Source organism: Cupressus sempervirens, chromosome 5 (genome assembly GCF_028749045.1).
Source record: "Cupressus sempervirens isolate cs-2001-9-10 chromosome 5, ASM2874904v1, whole genome shotgun sequence".
Taxonomy (NCBI): Eukaryota; Viridiplantae; Streptophyta; class Pinopsida; order Cupressales; family Cupressaceae; genus Cupressus; species Cupressus sempervirens.
This window is the reverse complement of record NC_143122.1, coordinates 564,832,638-564,855,547: the sequence shown is the minus strand read 5'-3', so window position 1 is coordinate 564,855,547 and position 22,910 is coordinate 564,832,638. Positions and strand designations below refer to the sequence as shown.

Sequence of the window (22,910 nt, the reverse complement as noted above, 5' to 3'; positions counted from 1 at the left end):
TCCCCTCCTAACCTTGTCACATAACTTAAACATGGGTTAAAACTTACTAACCCAAGCCAAAGTTAACAAATATCTCCTCCTTCACCCACCCTCATTAAATGCCATCCACTTGCCTATCCCTAAGCTAATCCTAAACCATCCTAATCCATCCTCTAATCATTTGCACAAGCCTAAACAAGCTTAAAACCTTTCTAATCAAGTCCAAGTCGAAATTGCTCTCATCACCCTCAAAATATCTCAATCATAAAACTTTATGAAGTCCACTAGGTCATAAATGACTCTTACAAGCCCTTTTTTTGCTCTTACAAGTCATTATGAGGGTCTTTATGAAGATTTTATCCCTTGAGCCTCCTTTGTTGACTCATCCTTCCCCTTTCCTCCATCCTCTCACCATGTGACATGTGTCACTCCTTGATTGGCTATAAGGAAGCCGAATCCATGTGCTCTCTTCTCATGCAATCTGAGCCCTCCATGAGCTTTTTCCCATCCTTGCATCTTAGCCCTCAATCCCTCAAGCCTCTTGCCTATAAATTGGATCATTCCCCTTTGCAAAATAACACAATCCATGAAGTAAAGTTATAATGCTATTTTGAGAGCCAAATCTATACTAAAGCCATCTATCCACACCAAATTTCCACAATCATCCATTGGAGCCTTTGGAAGCATATTGAGCATACATCCTATCCATTTAGATAAAGCTACTCAACAAGAGAGCTTTTTATTGAGAGAGTCCATTAATGGCTCATATTCTCAATTGAGAGCTCATCTTAGTCTATCTTGAAGTTTATGATTTTTTTTTAGTTTGTAGAAGCTTTATTTAAATTTGGTTTCTATTAGCATACTAACATTGCTCATATACATTTTGGCACGCCCTGTGGGACCCCGCATGGATCATCTTCATTAGCTTTTTAAGTCAAGTTTTGTATGTCATTTGCTGATTTTGGCTAATTTTGCTTGTTTTTGTGATTGGTAGGAATGTATAAATTGGTTTTGTAGGTCCACATGAGCATGAAGAAGACAAAGGAACTCATAGTCTATCTCATAGTATTTGTAGATTTTTCAAGCTTATAGGTGGACAAAGCACTTGGAATTCTTCTTCCTCTTCTTGTCTATATTCTTCTTATTCCATCTACTTCTTCTTCTTCTTCTTGTGGGAGATCTTGGCCATTTTTTTTTTAAGGAAGGAAAATCATACACACTTCTTTTTAGTGCTTAAAATGGACCCCCAAATCATACTTAAATCCATTAAAAAATTAAAAATTTGCAAAAAAGAAAAAATCTTTTAACAAGTGAAACTAAACCAATCTAATCATTTGCATCCTTGCAACATCAAGGTTTTAGATACATTCATGCAAAGTTAGGAACACTTCATTTTTGGGAATTTAAAAAGAACTTCAAGTTTCCATTTCAAAAGGTTCAAAATCAACACTAAGTGCACACTAAAATCTAAATCAAATTCAAAGCATCAATCAAGGATAAAATGAACCTCATTTGCAAATATGTTAAAGTTCTTTTAAAAATCTCATGAAAACTAAGAGTCCTAAATGGTTGCCAAAATTGTCCTAAAAGCTTTGTTATTTGTTCCAAACAAATGTCTTATTGCAAAATCTTGAATGTTTCTTAGGTTTTTCATGCATCAAAACAATCTAGAAATATCATTTTTGAGCTTAAAATATGCAAACTAGAACACAAAATCTTGAATGAAAACCAAAGTTCAAAGAGTCATTTTCACTTTTGAGTCCAAAACAATCTTGAATGATCTAAGGTTAAAACAAAGCACTTCAAAGTTCTTAAAACAACACACAAAATCTCAATCTTGAATGCTCAAAAGAAAACACTTGAATGTTTAACCACTTGTCTTTGAAAGCATGTTGCTAAAATCACTCTTGAATGCCATGGATTAAAATCAAATTTTCCTTGAATGCATGATTAAAAAAACAAATCCAATCTTGAATTCTAAGGATCAATTAACCATTTCAATATCAAACACTTCATTTGGAGCTTCTAAAAATTGAACAAAACAAATCTCTTTTCCACATGCAATCTAGGTAAAGTTTGATTTTTGGACATTTAAGAAACCTTGTTAAGTTAAAATACAAATTTGCAAAAATCAATTTGAGTAGTTCCTTGGACTCACCTCTTTTCTAATCACCCATCAAATATTAACCATTGGTTGCAATCTCAGCACCATTTATGGGGATGGGTCTACTTGAAAAAGGTGTTAAATGTTCCACAATCTAACTCACTCACTTGGTCTTTGAATGTTTGCTTTAACTTTATCAAAATTCTTAAATGATCAAAACTCTAGATTAAATTGATCACACTTCAAGTTTGGGCACTAAAATTGAATAACAACTGACGTGGAGAGCCTCCGGGCACGCGCTTGAAATCGAATCTCACACACTTTTATTTTGGGCTTAAAACAAACTCACACTCAATCTTGAATGCCTTAAAGAAAATTAATCGATACTTGATGTGGAGGGCCTCTGGGTGCGCGAGTTTGCTTTTGTTGACCCTAACTCTTCTTATTGTTTGCATTCTTTGATCGATTTACTTTTGTTGGTGCTTCAAGTTGGAATTGAACATTGTCTCTTAAACATGAGTGCTTGCAAAGTCTAGATTAGCACACATAAGAGTCAGTTGGTAAAAGAAGAAGCGTGTTTTTTTAGCCCAAGGTCATCCAAGTCTTCTCTCCCCTTGTCGTCTTTCGAGGCCATCTTGGGTGCATAAGATTAGGATCCAAAACCTTGTTTCTTTTTAGGAGGCCTGCTTGGGGATTTCATCACCCCTTGGACAACCTCAACTCCAGCGTTCTGGCAGAGTATAAGAATCGGGAAGTGAATCAAAAGACACCTCTCTTGGGATCAAGATTTTGTCACTCGGGCTAAGCCTCAAGGAACTTTATACCCTTGAGAAGTGAAAGAGGAGAAGTGGGTTACCGCTCCTCTCGGCTGTGTGACATTTTTTTGGTCTCATCTATGGATTTGGGCCTCATGTACCTTGGGTATATCGAAGACTCCTTAGCTAAACCAACTGTCAGCCTTGTAGACAACCATCTAGGATGTTAATGTGTTTGAGGTGACTGATCGAAAAATTTGTAGAAAATACACACTCCTTGGCGCAAGTATCACTTTCTGAGAATCAAAAAATTCTATCTGGTTGTTTCCATCTATTGCTTGATCTTTTATTTGTTGAATGAATGTTTGCCAAACTTGGTCAATCCTAGCTTAGGGCATACTTAGCCTAGTCACTGCCTATTCCAGAAGTTGAACGAGTTGAAGCAAAACAACCAAGATCTCTCAAAGCCAAGCAGATTCAGGAATTGATGTCAGAGCAACCCAAACCCAAACAAAAGTTCCACAAAGTTAAACTCAAACCATCTCTAGCATACCAAGAACTTTCAGCCAAGAGTAAAGAAATAACACCAAGCCCATAAATTGCCAAACTCAACAAAGAAGACGACAAAGCTATCGACAAAGCACTTCAAGAGGCCTGGTTAGAGCACAACATCAAATTTAGCCAACATCCAGGAGTTAATCCTGCTTATGCCTTACCAACTAGGCATGATTTCTATGATTAGACACCCTTGTTTCTCCACATATTCTTGGATAAGCTTCACTTTAGAGTCATCTTTGTAAAAAATCTAGCCATCTTAGGTTATCCCCTTAAGAATTATTAGCTCATTCATCTCATTTAGAATCAAACCATCTAGCCAGCAATCAAAACCTCACATCCAAGCCTTCAAAATTGTTGTCACTTTTGCCAAAAGTTTGCCACTCGTAAAATCTTCCAAATCCATCAATCTTACCAAGGTTATCCCTTTGACAGAGCTTTGTCTAGGGTAATCCAGCTTTGTCACTTGTTATCCCTCATCACCTTGAGCTAAAAGTTGGGATCCACAAGTGGTCAATCTCGCGTTCTTCCTAAAGGATCATCAGTCTATCCTTAAGTTGACACAATCACCACCAAGCTTGCACATAGGAAAGCAAACCTTTCATGCTTTGGCAACATATCTTTGAAGTTAGAATCTCCAACCCAATCCTCCTTAGGTTTTGTCATATAGCTTTGCCTTAACCTAGGAAATCATTTGCATAGAGAAGCCTTCCCCCTTTTGCATCCATCAGCATTATTGCATCTCATCCCTAGGAGCATTTTTCATGCCACCCATCACTCGCTTAGCCAAGAAGAAATAAACAATGGAGCCCTATCATTTGGATCGAACAACCTCACCCCCCTTGAGCACTCAGCCATCCTTCAGCCCAGAGAAAGCTATGCCATCATGTACTGACATTGAAGCTTTCATGAACCAACCAGGAAATGCAGTATTGGTAAATGCCATTATAGACAAGAACAAAGAGACAATCATGGCTAATTTTTGAAGAGAAAATGTAGGAACCTTTGACTTTGGAAGACCCCCTCCATTATTAGATCCATCTCACCCATTTTTTGGGTAGCTACCACCACCCATAGGCTCTTATGATCCAAATTATCCTCAATATATGCCAAAAGAAGAGCCTCCAGCCAATCCATATGATCCAACAGACCCAAACATACCATCATCCACCCAAGTTGAAATCTCCATGCCATAAGCCAACCCAGCCACCACCACTCCATCCTTGGTTCATACCTCTCTGCTCCAAACCCCCTTTACCCAAAATAGCTCACCGTTCACCCCCTTCACTATTGCTGCTACTGCTCCCCAACCCAGCCTTCCAAATCCACCCATCTCCCAAATCAGTGCTAGCATCTTTGGCCAACCTCAGCAATATACAATAGGGATGCCACCCATGGGGCCAAGTAATCAACCTTTCATCACCCCTAGCTTGTTCACTGTAGCCCAAAGCACAATCCCATCATTTCCATTAGGTCTTGGGAGCTCAATACCATTAGCCACAAATCTACAAGCTACTACCCTCACTCCACAAAGCTATCAAATCTCACAAGCTACTACCAATTTTCTACCAAGCTCCCAAGTGACCCCAGCCCTTGCCACCACTTTACTAAGATTCCAAATCCAACCACAAAGCTATCAAACCCCATCAGTTCCATTCCCAAGCTTTCAATTCCCACCACCTCTACCACCAACTAATCCATTACCTCCAATTACCAACTACTTTTCAATGCCACTTCTAGGAGGTAATCCATCACCCCAGCCAACCACCAATTATTTGCAGATACCATCCCAAATGGGGGCACAACCCACATATATTGGTCAAACCCCACAAGCCCCTCGATCCTTTCCCCAAGCCTCTCAACCATCTTATACCTTACCTCCACAAAGAAATCCATTTATCCCACAGCCAGCTTATGTTCCTCAATCCCAACCTCAAATCCCATATCAACAGCAAGCCTCGCAACACATGCAGAAATATGCGCCACCTCCCCCTCAACAACCTGTCATCCACCATGCAGCTGCCCAAACAATGAAAAATCCCTATCAGCAAATCCCTCATAGCCATCCATATTCAGTGGCCCCATCCAACACATACCTACCTCAAGGCACTCCTACATTGGGGGCACCCCAGCCATCACCTATAAATTCAGAATGGGAGCAAATGAAGATAGCTCTGAAAGCCATCCAAGAAGGGAATGATCTAAAGACATTCAAGTTTGAGAATGTGTGTCCTTACCCATTTGACAGAGCCATTACCATGACACCATTTCCCAAACACTTTGAGGTACCCAAATTTGACAAATTCAGAGGAAAAGGAGACCCTGTCACACATATCAAAGAATTTTACATGCACTGCCAGGACGTAGCATACAATGATGTCTTCATCTTGCACCTTTTTCCCAAAAGCTTGGCTGGACCAGCTCTTGAATAGTTTTATAGAATCCCCTATGGCACAATTAAAAACTTTGCTGAATTATCTGAGGCATTTGTAGCCCAATATGCCCATCTTGTTGAAACAGAGCTATCAATAGTTGATCTCGTCCACACCAAGCAAAAAGGTGGAGAAAGCCTTGCCAAATACCTGCAAAGATGGCAAACCCTTACCACCCGCATATCCTGCACCTTGCCAGAATGCCATGTGGTGAAAATGTTTATTGATAATGCCCATCCTAGCTTGGCTCACCACATGACCATGAACTGTTTGCAGACCTACAAAGATATCAAAGAGAAAGGAATGATCCTTGAGAAAGGACTCATTAAAGATGGTGTGGTCAAGATTTACAAGGAAGCCAACCAAAATCAATCACATTCCAATGACAAGTCTAGGTATTGGAACAAAAACAAGCACGTTGCAACAGATGGCGTCACTGACACCAGACATGTGAATATTGTTGGTCCTTCTCACAACTAGTCCAACCCACCATATCAACCAAACAATCAACAAGCTATCAACTACCAACAACAGAATAACCAAAGCTATCAAAACCACAATCCAAGACCCAACTTCCAAGGGTCTAGCAATCAAGCTAATGCCATCAATGTAGCTGCAGGACAAAAGCCTAGATTCCAACCTACACCTAGAAACTATACACCCCTTGGTGAGCCATTGGATGTCATTTTTGAGAAATTAGTCAAGGAAAAACTCATCAAATTTCCTCCTACCCAACAAATTGACCCAAGCCAATCCAAAGCTGCATGGTACAAAGATAATGAGTACTGCAAATTTCATAGGGTAATAGGTCACACTACCCTCAGATGCATGAAACTGAAAGACTATGTGCAGGACCTCATTGATCGGAAGGAAATCACTGTTGGTGCCCAAACCTCTCCCAATGCAGGCTTACAAATCTATCAAAATGCTTTTCCTCCACACCACAACCAAATCCTGGAAAAGCACCTATCCAAACCAACAACAACAACACCAACAATCGTCAGCCAAACCAATAGCATGGGAAGAAAAATGACCACACTTCATCCTATATAGACTATGGTAGCCTTATAGGTTGTATATCCGAGAAAGAGCCTTCCGTCAATGTTATCAATATCCAAGGACCAAACAATGAGTGTGCAGTCACCACTTGAAGAGCACGATTTAACATCGCAGGCCCACCTATTACACCAACACCATCAACTCCATCAAAAAGCCAGTGCAATATCTTGGAACACCTTGGGAACATGCCAGCCCAAATCTCCATTTTAGACCTTCTTCGCACTAGTCCTGTGTACAAGAACATCCTTGACAGTGCTCTCATAGAATGTTGTGTCCCTTCTGATATCAATGCTACTGATTTTCGTAATCTTGTTGGGCACCTCTCATCCTCATGTGCCCTATCATTCAAACCCACCGACATACCCGTGGTCGAGCCAAATCACACCCTTTCGCTTCGCATAGCCATCATGGTATCCAACTTTGCTATGAAAAGAGTAATGATAGATAATGGATCAGCCTTGAATATTTGTACCCTAAAATTCATAAAACAAGCTAGGTATACTGAGGCAGATATCATCAGTGAGGTTATCACCATCAAAGCTTATGACAACTTGGAAAGAACCACAGAAGGAACTATTTTGCTACCAATCAAGGTTGGGCCAGTCATCCAAGAGACACTCTACCATGTTGTTGATCTAAACCTACCATTTAACATCCTCCTCAGTCACCCATGGATTCATGCCATGAAAGACGTTCCATCCACTTACCATCAGTGCATCAAATTTTTGCATCAAGGCACTGAGGTAACCATCCATGCCGATCCAGAACCCTTTGCTTACTACAATGTGATTGAAGCTCATATACAAACCATTGCCCTGGAATTGATATCGGCACATCCATCACCAGCTCATCCCACACTTATAATGACCCAAAAACCATCCTCGCCTCTACCCTATCTACCGTGAAGATCAATAACAAAGGTTGTGGAGAGTATAGTCTGTCAGATGCATTTGCTGTCGGGGCACTCCCACTTGATCCACATGCCCATGGATGACCGACATATCACAAAGCTAAGGAGATTCCACCTCCTCGATACAAACAATTTGGACCAACAACCTTTGTATCCTTGAAAATCCCTCTTCATGAGGAGCTCACTCCAAATATCAACAAATGGTTACATAAGGATGCACCTCAAAGAAATGAAGCATGCCTTGATCACTTCAGCCAAAAGTATCTCCAAGAACATAAGCTCATCACTGACAAATGGAACTATCAAGGTGGTGGTCTAGGACCAGAAGAACGAGGCATGCAGTGCCCCATCGACGCACACAAGTGGGAATCGAAGTCAGGTCTTGGCTTTGGCATACCCACAACTAGGGGCACCAATGAGAACGGTCACACTTTTTCGAACATTCACCGTAACCTTGTCAAAATCGAAGACATTCCTGAGGAAGTTGAAAAGAGAGCCTACAACGATATCCTAGACCAAATCTCCCTTGGAGACTCTGTTCTCCAAGAACTATCCATCCACCTCATTGACCTACCACTTGCCCATCCACAACTCATAGATTGGGACCAACCAAGTGTCATACACATTAATGAGTTCACATTAGAGGAGGCACTTCTAAGATTAATGGGAGCTGAAACTCCTCACAAGAAAACAAAGCTAGATTCTACCTATATCTACAAGCTAGATCCCAAGGGGTATTTTGGAGAAAATCCCCAACCTAGTTCTGATACACCCAAAACTGGAACTAAGGTGAATTTGAGACTAGCTAAGGCAACAAAGAGAACCCCTCAGTAAGAAAATCCAGAGCCACAAGAAGAACATGAGGATTTAGCATTGCCTCCTCAAGATAATCGACCAGAGGTGTCTTCTATTCTAATTGAGGATACTCGAGAAGTCAACATTGGTTCTTTAGAGATCCCCAGACTTGTTCACATTGCTGCATCCCTATCACAAGACCAAGCTGACCTCCTCTATGAGGTCTTAAGAGAGAACATTGGCCAATTTGCATGGTCATATCAGGACATGCCAGGACTTGATCCAAAGCTTGTAGTTCATCATCTTGCAGTTGATCCAAAGATCAAGCCCGTCAGACAAAAGCTTAGAAAAATGCACCCCAAGGTGGCATTATTGGTCAAAGCTAAATTAGAAAGAATGTTAGCTGCTAAGGTTATCCGACCTATCGACTACTCAGAGTGGATCTCCAACATGGTCCTGTCACTAAACCTTTCGGTGACATCAGAATCTGCATTGATTTTAGAGATCTTAACAAAGCTTGTCCAAAAGATGATTTTCCCTTGCCCAACATAGATATGATTGTAGATCTTATAGCTAGACATGAAATTTTGTCCCTCGTGGATGGATTTTCTGGGTATAATCAAATCAAGATTGCAGAAGAGGATCAACATAAGACAACATTCACTACCCCTTGGGGAACCTTTTGCTACAACATGATGCCTTTTGGCCTAAAGAATGCTGGGGCTACCTATCAAAGAGCTATGACAACCATTTTTCATGATCTCATCCATAGCATTTTGGAGGATTATGTGGATGATATCCTGGTCAAGTCTCATTCCTTCATGGATCATCTTGCTGACCTGGAGAAAGTCTTTGATAGGTTAGCCAAATATCATCTCATGCTGAATCCCAAGAAATGTGTCTTTGGGGTCACATCTGGCAAGCTTCTAGGCTTCATAGTTTCTAAACGAGGTATAGAGATCGACCCCAAGAAGGTCAAGGCTATCTTAGACATGCCTCCTCCTCAAACACTGTGACAACTTCGCTCTCTTCAAGGAAAGCTCCAATTTGTTCAGCGCTTCATCTCCTAGCTTGCAGATAAGTGTACACCATTTTCACATTTACTGAAGAAGGATGAGAACTTCAAGTGGGATCCTTTATGTCAGCGTAGCTTTGACCATCTCAAGCAGTATCTCATCAATCCCCCTATCTTGGTTCCACCAGTTCCTGGTCGTCCCCTAATTTTGTACATATCAGCAACACGTACTGCTCTAGGGGCACTTCTAGCACAGCTTGATGACTACAACAAAGAAAGAGCCATCTACTACATCAGTAGAACCCTAGTTGGTTATGAACTCAATTACACTCCTATGGAAAAAGCTTGTTTGGCAGTTGTTTTCTCAACTCAAAAGCTTCGCCATTACATGCTAAGTCATACCATCCAACTAGTCTCCAAGATTGACCCTCTCAAGTATATGCTCTCTAGAACAACACTTACAGGCCGTTTGGCCAAATGGGTTATGCTCCTTAGTGAATTTGACATCCAGTATGTGGATAGAAAGGCAATCAAAGGGCAAGCTATAGTAGATCACCTAGCTGATGCACCTCTAATAGATGCTTATCCATTAATCACAGAATTTCCAGATGAGCATATATGTCTAATTGAAGAACAACCCCCATGGAAACTTTATTTTGATGGCTCATACACATCTCATGGATTAGGGGCAGGAATATTGTCGGTCACACCTCAAGCAGATTACATTCCAAAAGCCTTCAAGCTACAATTCCCTAGCACCAACAATATAGCTGAATATGAGGCCCTCATAGTAGGATTAAAGATAGCTGTAGAATGGAACATTGTTGAGCTACAAATCTTTGGCGATTCTCAGCTCATCATCAAGCAAGCCCTAAATGAATATCAAACCAAAGATGAAAAGCTATTACCCTACAAAGAGCTAGTTGATCAGCTAACCCAACATTTTACAAAGCTCTAGTTTACACAAGTGCCTCAAATACAGAACAAAGCAGCAGATGCTATGGCTACTATAGGCTTGCTCTTGGAAATTCCCCAAGTAGCTACACAGTATGAGTTTTTAGTGGAGCAGCTCCTCACACCCGCCTATGCGAATGAGGATTCAAACCGTGTTTGTATCTTGGTTGGTCTCCAATCCCCTTGGTACCATGAGATTCATGCTTACCTTAACGATGGTATCATATCCCCTCACCTCACACGTACCCAACCCCAGAACCTCATTCAAAAATCATCCCGCTATGCTATCATAGCCAATACGCTATATCGTCGGGGTTATCACGATACTCTCTCTCGATGTTTAGACCAAAATGAGGCCGCAATGGTGTTAAAGGAAGTACACTCTGGAATTTGCAGTGCCCACACGAGTGGTATTGTCCTAGCACAAAAAATCCTTAGAGCAGGCTACTATTGGCCTACCATTGAAGAAGATTCCTATGACTTTGTCAGAAAGTGTCTCCCATGTTAGCAGCATGCAAATCTCGTGCACGCTCCAGCACAGGATCTACAACCTATTGCACCACCTTGGCCTTTCGCTTGTTGGGGCCTTGATCTAGTTGGAACTATCACACCCCTCTCATCTGATGGACATAAATGGATAATAACAGCTACAGACTATTTCACTAAATGGGTGGAAGTAGTCCCCCTAGTCTCAGCTATAGGAGTTCAGGTCTCCAAGTTCATCTTGTACCACATTGTTTGCCGCTTCGGCATCCCATCCACCATCTTCACCGACCATGGAGGTAACTTTGAAAATTTCAACATGGAAGAATTATGCACTTCCCTCTGCATCCATCACCACTTTTCTAGCCCATATTTCCCACAAGGTAACGGCCAGGCAGAGGCAACTAACAAAACCCTCCTCAAAATCCTAAAGAAAGTTGTTAATGATTCCGACCGTGATTGGCACCTACAAATAAATCCAGCCCTATGGGCCTATCGAACTTCCTTTCGTACATCCACAGTCACAACTCCATACTCCCTAGTCTATGGTGCCGAAGCGGTACTACCTATAGAGGTTGAACTTCCCTCCTTGCGCATATCTTTGCAAGGGCAAATATCAGATGAATAATATAGAGTAGCTCGGCTAACCCAGCTAGATCTCTTAGACGGGAAGTGACAAAAAGCCTATGATCATCTCATAGTCTATCAGACTCGTCTCAAAAGGAATTTCAACAAGAAGGTTCTTCCATGACACTTTTAGCTAGGTGACATGGTCCTTGAAGAAAACATGAAAGTCCAAGCAGATCGAGAAAAGAAAGGCAAGTTTGAACCTACATGGCTTGGTCCTTATGTTGTCACTGCTTCCTTTGGCTCTAGAGCCTATCAACTATCTACACTGGAAGGATAACTCTTGAATGATCCTACTAACATCATTCATCTCAAGAAGTTCTATGCTTGAAGATCCTTGGTATACCTAGCTTTTGAAAAATACAAAAAAAAATAGTAAAGAGAAATAAGCGTCCAATGGTGAAAACTTGGCAATTCAAGCGCCTTGGATAGGTACCTTGGTGAAAACCTGGCAATTCAGGCACCTTGTGAACTAAAGACTAATCCATTATCTATCACTATCCTATCGCTCATCCATTCACCCACCATCCCATAAGACACACTTGCTTGTTCCCTTAGTGTTCCAACCAAATATCCAAAATCTGACGAAGCTTGTAAATACCTCCTGTACAGCTTGTAAATCTTGTACCAAAGCTTGTATTATACCTTGTAAATCTTGTACCATACCTTATCTATCCGAATCTTGTCCAAGGTTTGTACCATATTCCAGCCTATAAATAATCCTGTATCCTAGCTTGTATACTATCACGTGCACACACAAAACCCCATTTTCACTTAAGCTTTTCGCAAACCATCTACCTATCCACCTATCACCTATTATAGACATCCCATCCTTCACAAACATTTCCATCTCACAAAAACCAAAACATGAAAAAACTTGTACATTTGTAACATATCTTGGTCCATCAGCTTGTACATCCTCTTTAGCTTAGTACCATTGTATCTATCCAGCGTTCGTGTCAGTTCGTCCTTGATCAGCATCTTGCACCCATCACACATCTTGGTTAGCTATTCCAATGCATCGTTTAGCTAGATTTCCTGTCACCAAAGTGTTATCTTTCTTAGTTCAGCTTGCCAGATGCATCACTCATCCAAATCCACCAGCTTCGGTGCTCTTCGATAGGTCCTTGCAGGATATAGCTTTCCTCATGTCTGATCTTGGTCCGTTAGTACCTTGTCCTACCCATCTCGTTGGCAAACGACTCTCTTTTGGATTTTCACTTTCTTTTGATTTGGGATCTTCCCTTTTGGGTCTTGAAGTATCTTTTCCAAGCAATCTCCTTGTTCCCTCCTCAAGGTTTCCACGATCTTCCATATCATGGTATGCTGCAAATGGGGCAATTAGAGCATAAGGTCTTGATCAAGTCTTTCGTTTGTTTTTCTTTTCTGCTTGTGGGTTCTCCAGTTTCGTTTCCACACTGCTTCCTCTAGGATTCATGTGTGATGCTGGGGCAATCCTTGTGTGTTTGTTTTGAGTTAGTTTGTCAGTCCTTTGGACGGTTGGTGAAAAGGCCTTGATGTTCTTGGTAACTTTGGAAATTAACCAATAGTCCTATAGCAAATCTAGTGCTCAACTACATGGTGGTACTTCTCTTTGAAGTATCCCCCCGCTCAAAAAGCTTCAATGGTTTTCCTTCATCTCCATTATCCCCCATCCATATCCAGCATCCGTCTCTCCTACCCCAGTTGATGCATCAGCATCTTTTTGAATCACTCATCACTCTTAGCTTTAGGGATCCACAATCCTAGTCTTAGGGATCCACCAATCCAAATCAACCCACCAAGCCTCATCTTTCGAGATCCACAATCCTAGTCCTAGAGATCTCCGAAACCCATCTTTCGCCAATCTAACTCTTTGAAATCCTGTTGCATCAGCTTTATAATCCCCTCATCCATCTCCCTATCCTAGATTCTTTTTTATAGCGCTCTGCTCCTTCATCCTCTGCAATCCCTGAGATTTTAAGCTTGCTTCCTCTTGTGCCTATGATTCTCCCTTTATCATTCTCCCATAGTAAGAGTTTGAGCTAACTAAACCTCTTCTCTTAAACCAATCTGAGTCTCCTTGCTCATCCCAGATTCTTGTATTTTTCAAGAAGCCACCGAGCCTCGCTTTCTCTCCCCGCTGCCTTCTTGAGGGGGCATCTCACAGTCCATTCTCTCCTCTTCTGCTCTAGCCTTGGGCATCTTATTTTCTTATCTTTGATGCCATGCCACTTGCGGCATCACATCAAAGAGGGGAAAAATGTAGACACCTAAAAATCTTTTAAAAAATAAAGTATTTTTATTTTTTGAAAAAATATCTGATGACATCATCATTAATTAATTAATTAATTAATTAATTAATTATTTTTTATGCCATTAAATCGCTTTATCTTAATTAAAAATATTTAATTAAGGATTCCCTCCCAAAAATGTTTAAATCTTATTTAAACATTATTTCCTTATTTATTAATTGTTTAATTAATAAATTGACCAAAAATCCTAAAATAAATAAAAAATTTATTTTTTGCCCAAAACTTGGCCAATTTCCTTATGACCAATAACTTCTTCCAAAATCTTCTAATCCTTCTTTAATTTTGATTAAAGGCTAATCCCATCATTTCCTACCCCTAATCCCAACTCAAAATATTTAATTAATATTAAATATTAATCCTCATGTTTATTAAAAAAGTTTTAATAAATATCTCCTCAACCCAAACCCTTGAAATAAATAAAATTTTATTTATTTCCTAAAAATCTAATTTATCCTCATCCTAAGAAGTTCTAGACTCTTCTAGAAAGTCTTCATCCTCATCCTAGGAAATTCTAGACTATTCTAGAAAGTCTTTATCCTCGTCCAAAGTCTAGACTCTTCTAGAAGATGTCTTTAAACCTAATCCTAACCCCCTCCTAACCTTGTCACATTCCTTAAACATGGGTTAAAACTTACTAACCCAAGCCAAAGTTAACAAATATCTCCTCCTTCACCCACCCTCATTAAATGCCATCCACTTGCCTATCCCTAAGCTAATCCTAAACCATCCTAATCCATCCTCTAATCATTTGCACAAGCCTAAACAAGCTTAAAACCTTCCTAATCAAATCCAAGTCAAAATTGCTCTCATCACCCTCAAAATATCTCAACCATAAAACTTTATGAAGTCCACTAGGTCATAAATGACTCTTACAAGCCCTTTTTTTGCTCTTACAAGTCATTATGAAGATTTTATCCCTTGAGCCTCCTTTGTTGACTCATCCTTCCCCTTTCCTCCATCCTCTCACCATGTGACATGTGCCACTCCTTGATTGGCTATAAGGAAGCACAATCCATGTGCTCTCTTCTCATGCAATCTGAGCCCTCCATGAGCTTTTTTCCATCCTTGCATCTTAGCTCTCAATCCCTCAAGCCTCTTGCCTATAAATTGGATCCTTCCCCTTTGCAAAATAACACAATCTATGAAGTAAAGTTATAATTCTATTTTGAGAGCCAAATCTATACTAAAGCCATCTATCCACACCAAAAATCCACAATCATCCATTGAAGCCTTTGGAAGCATATTGAGCATACATCCTATCCATTTAGATAAAGCTACTCAATGAGAGAGCTTCTTATTGAGAGAGTCCATTAATGGCTCATATTCTCAATTGAGAGCTCATCTTAGTCTATCTTGAAGTTTATGAATTTTTTTTAGTTTGTAGAAGCTTTATTTAAATTTGGTTTCTATTAGCATACTAACATCTCACAGTCCATTCTCTCCTCTTCTGCTCTAGCCTTGGGCATCTTATTTTCTTATCTTTGATGCCATGCCACTTGCGGCATCACATCAAAGAGTGGCAAAATGTAGACACCTAAAAATTCTTTAAAAAATAAAGTATTTTTATTTTTTGAAAAAATACCTGATGACATCATCATTTATTAATTAATTAATTTTTATGCCATTAAATCCCTTTATCTTAATTAAAAATATTTAATTAAGGAATCCCTCCCAAAAATGTTTAAATCTTATTTAAACATTATTTTCTTATTTATTAATTATTTAATTAATAAATTGACCAAAAATCCTAAAATAAATAAAAAATTTATTTTTTGCCCAAAACTTGGCCAATTTCCTTATGACCAATAACCTCTTCCAAAATCTTCTAATCCTTCTTTAATTTTGATTAAAGGCTAATCCCATCATTTCCTACCCCTAATCCCAACTCAAAATATTTAATTAAGATTAAATATTAATCCTCATGTTTGTTAAAAAAGTTTTAATAAATATCTCCTCAACCAAAACCCTTGAAATAAATAAAACTTTATTTATTTCCTAAAAATCTAATTTATCCTCATCCTAAGAAGTTCTAGACTCTTCTAGAAAGTCTTCATCCTCATTCTAGGAAATTCTAGACTATTCTAGAAAGTCTTTATCCTCATCCAAAGTCTAGACTCTTCTAGAAGATGTCTTTAAACCTAATCCTAATCCCCTCCTAACCTTGTCACATTCCCTACACATGGGTTAAAACTTACTAACCCAAGCCAAAGTTAACAAATATCTCCTCCTTCAACCACCCTCATTAAATGCCATCCACTTGCCTATCCCTAAGCTAATCCTAAACCATCCTAATCCATCCTCTAATCATTTGCACAAGCCTAAACAAGCTTAAAACCTTCCTAATCAAGTCCAAGTCAAAATTTCTCTCATCACCCTCAAAATATCTCAACCATAAAACTTTATGAAGTCCACTAGGTTATAAATGACTCTTACAAGCCCTTTTTTTGCTCTTACAAGTCATTATGAAGATTTTATCCCTTGAGCCTCCTTTGTTGACTCATCCTTCCCCTTTCCTCCATCCTCTCAACATGTGACATGTGCCACTCCTTGATTGGCTATAAGGAAGCACAATCCATGTGCTCTCTTCTCATGCAATCTGAGCCCTCCATGAGCTTTTTCCCATCCTTGCATCTTAGCCCTCAATCCCTCAAGCCTCTTGCCTATAAATTGGATCCTTCCCCTTTGCAAAATAACACAATCCATGAAGTAAAGTTATAATGCTATTTTGACAGCCAAATCCATACTAAAGCCATCTATCCACACCAAAAATCCACAATCATCCATTGAAGCCTTTGGAAGCATATTGAGCATACATCCTATCCATTTAGATAAAGCTACTCAACGAGAGAGCTTCTTATTGAGAGAGTCCATTAATGGCTCATATTCTCAATTGAGAGCTCATCTTAGTCTATCTTGAAGTTTATGATTTTTTTTTAGTTTGTAGAAGCTTTATTTAAATTTGGTTTCTATTAGCATACTAACATTGCTCATATACAAAAACAACCTTTCTTTATGGAGATTTGGATAAAGAGATATATATGGCTCAACCACCAAGATTTGTGGTCAAAGGTAAGAAGAACTTAGTGTGAAAATTGAAGAAAAGTTTATATGACTTGAAGCAAGCACCTCAACAATGGTATCTAAAATTTGATAGTTAAATGCATAAGCATGGATACAATAGGTGTCATTAAGATCATTGTGTTTATTTTAAGAGGTTGAATGATGACAACTATATTATTTTATATTTATATGTTGATGATATGCTTGTAGCTGGGTCTAACATGGATCACATTAAGGGGCTAAAATGCAAATTAGCAAATGCATTTTCTATGAAGGATTTGAGGGCAGCAAAACAAATCCTTGGTATGAAGATTTGCAGAGATAGGAAGAATAGAACATTGATGCTATCTCAGGATGATTATGTGGAGAAGGTGTTGCAACATTTCTCTATGGAGAATGCTAATGCTATCAGCACACCTTTACCTGGTCATTTGAAGTTGACTAAGGAGATGTTTCCTAAGACATAGGAAGAGGAGGATAAGATGTTCAAGGTACCCTATGCTTTAGCTATAGGAAGCTTGATGTATGCTATGGTATGCACTAGGCCAGATATTGCACATGTAGTGGGAGTAGTTAGCAGGTATATGATTATCTAGGAATTGACCATTGGAATGCCATCAAATGGATTCTCAGATATTTGAGAGAAACATCTAATAAGTGCTAAGACTTTGGGGGCTCTACTACTGATTTATAGGGCAATGTTGACTCAGATTTGGCAGGAGATATTAATACCAGGCAAAGTACTACATGTTGTCTTTACTGTTGGTGGGGTAGTTGCGAGCTGGGTTTTTAGGTTACAGAAGGTTAATGCTTTATCCACTACAGAGGCAAAGTATGTAGCTACTACAAGGCATCCAAGGAGATGATATGGCTTCAATTCTTCTTCGAAGAATTGAGACATCCTTATAAGGATAATTATTTGTTTACAGATAGTTAGAGTGCTATTCATCTTGCAATGAATATAGCTCTCCATTTAAAAACCAAACACATATAGTTGCGGTACCATTTCATTCAATCAATTTTGGAGGATGGAAAGTTAAAGCTAGAGAAGATACATACAAATGAAAATCTAGCAAATATGTTGACAAGGCTAGTAACAAGGGAGAAGTTGAACTCCTCTTCAGTTTCGGTTGGTCTTCTTGACTAAACATGAATAAAAGAATAGCAAAGTCCAAGGTGGTTTGATCTAATGGGAGCCTCATGGAGTAGTAGCATAGCTATAGGATCAGTTTCCAAGTGGGAGATTGTTGTTTAGTGTGGAGCCTGCTTAGTCCTCAACTAGGAGATTGTTAAATTGTGGTGACTAATTAGGAAAGTACTCTACATAATTCATAAATTCTTTGGGGATCAAAAAAAATTTTGGGCCCTATTTTATTGGGATTTTGGGCCAACATGTAATTATTAATTATAACCCTAAAGTGGTAAAAATACTTGTATAAAAGAGCTTAGGGTTAGGGATTGTTTCATAGTTGTGATGTAAAATTTCTTCTTGCGGTAGTATTGAGTTGTAAGAGGTTATGGATTGTAATCAGGTTATAATCACTGGATCATAATAATATTAGACTTATTGTTTGGTGGACATAGACCAAGAATTGGGTGAACTACGTTAAATCTTGGTGTCTTGTGTTCTTTTTTGTGTGATCTATTATTTTCTATTATTTGTTATATTTGCATGTAATTGTTATTTCTGTCTGTGGTTTAATCCTAACATTAGAATGTAGCACATGATTCTTAGGCATACTTACTATACTTGTTTTTATCATAATGCATGACAATAGGTTTTGGAAACTCTATCCCAATGTCCTTCAACATCTATATCATCCATCTGATCTTATTACAATTGTTAATTGCTACTACATACTCTACTTTTGCTATACACTATGAGATATAGTTTTATTTATTGCTTAGCTGAGAAACCAATCTTCCTCCAAGGAAAAATTCTCCACCACTTGTATTCTTTTTGTCATCCATATTACATTCCTAATCCACATTAGTATATGCACACATAGTAAAATTACTTGATCTATCATACCAAAATAAAAAATTAGGTATACCCTTCAAATATATAAATATTCTCTTTACTATTGCATAATGTGCTTCTCAAGGATCTACTTGAAATCTTGCTATTATATTAACCAATTGTATTTTCTATATCTATCTTGGTGTGAGTTAGATATTGTAAACCTCCAATCATGAATATGTACTTCTTCTATTTAACTTTAGGTGTCTCATCATTGCTAGATAAATTGTGACTAGTTATCAATTGTGTTCCAATAGGCTTACAACTTTCCAATCCAAATCTTTTTAACAAGTTTTTTAAATAATTAGTCTGTGATAAGAAAATACCATCAGACTTTTATATAATCTATAGACCTAACAAATATTTCATCTCACCAATACTGCTCATCTCAAATTCATTCCTCATCTCATTAGTAAATTTGTCACTTGCTTCATTATCACCTCAAAGATTATGTCATCCACAAATATCACAATCGTGGTTAGGTGCAGGATCATGGTCAACCAAACTATGGCCTTAAGTGGTAGTGAAACACAATTAAATTAGGGTTATGTTAACTTGACATGTAATTTTAAAGTAGTTATGGGATTTATATCAAAAAGTTGTGAGAAAAGAATATGTACGAAATTGAATGTAATTTCTAAACTACTAGGCCTTATTTAGAGAAAAAATAATTTGATTTATCAAAATTTTGGATTTTAATGCAGTACAACAAAAATTTTAGGGAAAAAATAAAAAGTAGGCGTGTGTCTGACCACCTTAATCAAAATTAAATGATAATATATTTTAGTACAATTATAGATTAGAAAAGTAGACTCATGGCCAGATGTGATGCATATTTTTGGCTATTTTTATTCCAAATAAATAATTAAATATAAATTTTCTACTATAAATTTTCCAAAATAAAATAACTCATGTGTCTAACCACTTTATCTAATTGAAAACTTTATCAAATTAATTTTTTTTCCTTATACTAGGTGAAGCATAGAATGTGATGTAACTTTTGGATTTCAAAAATGTTATATCTTTTGAAAGTTATAGCTATTTTTTAATTAGTATGTCAATCAACACTTTACAAACATCTTCATTAAAAATTAACTAATAAATACTTATCAAACTTAGAATTTGACAATAATTATATCGATGGAATCTTGAGAGTGCTATAAAAAAACCCTTTTTGTTTCATTGAATTTCAATAAAAATAATATTGTTAGATGGCTACTTGAAGTCTAAATTTTAGTGAAACCTATCTCAAACACATTTTTTGAGTTGATCAAATAGGTTTGGTAAATACCAAGCCCAATCGAGTACCCAATTTCAAATCAGCTACCTGATACTAGACCGGGTACCTGATAAGTGGCGACCAAAATTATTTCAAACATTCATAGCCCAAATTTTGAGGGAAACCAAAATTTGGGAAGTGTGGGCATTATTATTATTAACTATTATTATTATATATGATTATGATTATTATTATAATAATATGATTATTATTTAATAATATGATTATTATTATTATTCTTATTATATATAGTAATATTATATTATTATCATATATGGTAATATATATGATTATTATTATTAAATAAAATATAGTAATTAATATATAATTATAATAATAATAATTTTTTATTAAGAAAAATAGGTTTTATAGGGATCTTGAAACCCAAAAGTTTTTACATAATATCTGAAATAATAATATTAAATAAAGTCCAGACCTTATGCAACTACCTATAAAAGTTGGAACAAAAAAAAAGGCCCATGGCCAGGAAACAAAAGCTAGGAACAAAAGACTGACCTACAACTAGTAGACATAGAAATACTTAACTAAATAAAGAACGAAGCAAAAATATAGACCACTAGCAATTATTTCTCACTATCTGGATCTTGCTAATTTTCTACTTCCTCATTGGCACTTTGGATCTCCGTACCTGCACATTCCTAGTTTGAATCATTGGTTTGTTCCACTTGGCCCCTAGTCTCTTTCATCTCATCCTCAATCTTCCTAAAGTTCAAGTTGGACTTTTCACCCTTTTCCCCACCAATTCCACCATTTTTAAGTGATTCACCCAGACTATTAATGTTCTCATTCAAAGTGTTTAGGTTTGGAATCACTTGATTAGCTAAGTTTTGGTTCGATATCTCCATATTTTGCACACTTTTCTTAACCTTCAAGATATGATCCTCCTAGCCGATAAGATGGCTCTGGTTTCTGCTCATCCTGTGGCCTTCCTCCAAATTCCTTTTCTCCTTGAGCACCTCAATCTCATGGAACAACCATTTGATAGAACAAAAATTGTCTATCGTGTTGTTTTTTGCATTGTTGAGAAAATTGAGCCTTGTTTCCTTTGCAATATTAGATATTGCCACCAAAATAGGGTCTATGAGGTCATCGAAGTGGGTTTTTCCTTCTATATCCTCTAGGACTTGCAGATTCACTTTCTCCCTAACAATCCCCATCTTCATTTTTTGGGTGTTGAAATTTCTCCACAGCCTCCTTTTGTCTTTCATAACTATCTCCCCACTATCTTCCACCATAGCATCTTTAATCTCCAAAGATGGAGAAATAGAAGGTAAGGGCCCCAAAGCCTGTGGGGTTTGATCTTTTTTCTCTTCTGGCTGCAACTCCTCCTTAGCCTTTCTCTTTTTGGGGTTCCGTAACTGAATAGACATATCTTCTCCCATCTTCCTATTGTCTTCCTCCTTCTTCTCTTCCTTAGACTCCATTGCCTCTTCCTCTTCATTATAGTCCTCTTCCTCCTATTTCACTAGATTAGGGGTTAATCCCTGAGGGCTCTTTCTGCTAGGAACTAAATTGGAGGGAGGAGGAATTTTCTCCCCCACCTAGGCTTCTTGCCTTTTGAGGAGGTGTTTTCCTCCTCCTCCAAGCTAAGACTTTGAACATCCTCAGAATCTGAGTACTTCAAACTCCTCATATCCTTTGAATCATCCCTAGAGTGGCCTAAAGGTTTCCCCCTTATTTGAGTCTTTAGATACTCATAAACCAACAAGAGTAAACCTTCATCTAGAGTTGGGTTTGCAGTGGGTTATTCTTAAAACCCTCAATGGCCTTACTCATTGAGGTAAAGAAATAAAACAAAAGAGAAATTTTTATGCCATGCCTAAAATGATTAACATAACAAAGTGGTGTGTTTTGACCTTATCAAATCTAGTGTCCAAGGAAATGTATTCAATAACAACTCTTAAAACATAACTCCACAACTTTTTGATTGACTCCATCTCGTGGTATGTCTCAACCTTCACTAAATGCTTTCATTCTTCCTCATTCTTCACAAAATCTTTAACTACATTGGTAGACATTTTCTTATCCCTATAAAAATTAATCCCCTCCATGGGTATCTCTATGATCCGAGCTATCATATATGCATTGATTTGATGAGAAACCCCATCAATTTTAACATGACCATCCTTCCAACTATTCACCATGAGTTTGGTGATCTCCTTATCACATCCATGGAGTTTCTCAATATACCTTGCTATCCCTCCCTTCTCCAGTTTATTCTAGACTTTCATTCTTTTCTTCCATTTTTTTCCCTCTCCAGTCAACTCCTTCCTGCTCCTCTCTCCAACCATCTTGAAATCTTTTTCAACAACCCAACATTCATAGACTTTGGCTTCTTGCAATTTTTTAATCCCTAAAACCTTCTTACCTTTGGAAATTTTAATGGGGATAGGAAAATCGACCCATAAAATGTGCCACAAGTACATGAAATGATGGAGAGTAATTAACTTTCCATGATATTCATTAACATCTTGTCTTATTTGCACTGTAGCATAAATTTCCATGATTAATGCTAGATTTCCTTCATACTTCCTTGGATACATTCTAGCATTATGATATCTTTCACGG

The 22,910-nt window shown here is 38.0% G+C and overlaps 1 pseudogene; it reads right to left on the bottom strand.

The window, feature by feature from the left end:
* The window catches only part of LOC149557184 (importin subunit alpha-1-like), a 120,670-nt pseudogene that overhangs the window by 67,767 nt on the left and 29,993 nt on the right, over positions 1 to 22,910 (bottom strand).